The sequence below is a fragment of the Rhagoletis pomonella genome, unplaced genomic scaffold (genome assembly GCF_013731165.1).
Source record: "Rhagoletis pomonella isolate Grant_MI unplaced genomic scaffold, Rhpom_1.0 Rhpom_scaffold_00007, whole genome shotgun sequence".
In the NCBI taxonomy this organism is placed as follows: domain Eukaryota; kingdom Metazoa; phylum Arthropoda; class Insecta; order Diptera; family Tephritidae; genus Rhagoletis; species Rhagoletis pomonella.
The window spans coordinates 70,762,091-70,764,068 of NW_023458561.1; the positions used below are offsets into that span (position 1 = coordinate 70,762,091).

Genomic DNA, 1,978 nt, shown 5'->3' on the forward strand with positions numbered 1-1,978 from the left:
AACTTTGACCCCTTATAGCACCGGTAATATAAGTTTGCACAAAAAAAAGTTATATAGCATTTAAATAAGAGCAAAAGGAGGACTACTTCGAAGGCCCATATCTCGATTTCGGAAGCCAACTTCGAAAAACGGAGAAATAACTGTTTTACCTATGACTAAAGGTAAAAAAAAAAAATTTGCTTTGGTTCAATGCCGAGAAAAAATGTTGATTTTGCCGTACAGTGTTATGAATTTCTCCGAAAGATGACAAAAGATCATCAAACGTGAATAATTTATATTATGTTTGATCTTCATACATATGTATGCGTGTACATATTTAGAATCTACATTGTAGGTATGTATAAATTTCTTTGAAAAACATGCAAAACAAAAATACGCAATGACTTTTTACTCTACCTATTTTTATTTCAAATAGGATTATGCTAAAAACCTCACTGTTGATGACGCATAAAATGATTCAATTTGGGGTATTTTTTAAATGTTTTTGGATACGATGTATTTATGTATATATAGAGATACGACACATACATACATGCATATGTACATATGTACATATATACGCTTGGAAAAGTAAATGTACATGAACAATTACTAAATAAACTACGAATAAACTCAGCTCGGTGGCAACGACCTATGCAGGCGCATGTAGTGCTGCGTTAGCTTAAAATTATGATGAAAGCCTCGCCCGCAAATAACACAAATAAATTTTTTTGGCTGGTTGCATTCGCTTGTCAAATGACGTTTCAATGTGAAAAACCTCTGATAGACTCGACCACAATTTTTGCACGTATACGGACTTTTCGACAAATTTGATGGGGTAGCTGTGGAACCAGGAGTACCAGGAGCGCAAGATTCATCTCTGATTTGAACAAGTAAAGTAAGTGAAAGAGAAAAGCGCATTATTTGGCATAGAATTGTGCATTAATTAAAAAGGGTTTTCATTTACCTCTGCACTCTAACGGAACGCCCTAAATCCACTCGAATGCCAGCACTTTCCCTTTTCACAGACCTTTTAGCTCTTCTAGACTTCGTACGTTTAAGTTTTGACACTCGCAATTCTGCAGAAGAAAGAAGAGAAAGAAGAGCGCAGATGGTCATATTTATTTTCAATTCCTCTGCCTTTCCCCAAAACGAATTTAAAGTAGAAGGGAAATTTATGTACTTTTAACGAAAATAGCTAAACATGTCCATATAAAGGGACAAAATCGTACAAAGACGTCTTATCACCATTAAGTTAAATTTAAAAAAAAAAAAATACACAAAAATGCCGATTTCTATTGTTTTAGTAAAACTACGACCACCGTTATCGATCTTTTGGGTCTCAACCAGTACGGAAAATCGGAATAAAATTTACATATACATAACATTTCGAGGTTTTGCTGCACACTTCCACCTTTACAACTAAAAATGTAACTGTTTTCATTAAAAATGCAACTAAGAAAAGGACGAAAAACACTAAAATTTTTTTTGTTTCGTTCAAACAAGAACAGGAATTCCAGATAAAAACATAAGTGTGTAGTGTGTTAAAAAATATGGGAAAAGTCTGTGAATAATTGTCGAAAAGAGCTAGCTGGCAACCAAAGGAGATTGTATTGTAATTTGGCCATACAATTTGTTTTTTCACATCAAATAGAGTTTCCAATCTAAGCGTGTGTTGTTGTGTTGTGTTGTGCTGTGTTTGAAGTTGTATGTATGTATATGATCATACATTGAGAATTGAGAAAAAAGTGAGCTGGAAATATTTCAAGGTTTAAGCTTAAAATCTGAGACGCCGATCAAGCTCATTTAAACCACCTTTGCATGCATCAACCATGACCTTGAACTTGGCCATATCTCAACTTGCCTAACATGTATCACATATGTATGTGTATGTACATAAATACATATGTATGTATGTATGAACAAATTGAAACACGAATGCAGGTTCGATTAAAAAACACTACCCGTATGTATATCTAATAATCGCGATGTTCTATGT

General features: G+C 33.8%; 1 protein-coding gene across 1 annotated transcript in view; it reads right to left on the reverse strand.

Moving 5' to 3' along the window:
* Positions 1–1,978, reverse strand: part of LOC118743992 (mucin-19) — an 86,488-nt gene that overhangs the window by 29,056 nt on the left and 55,454 nt on the right. The window lies entirely within an intron of this gene.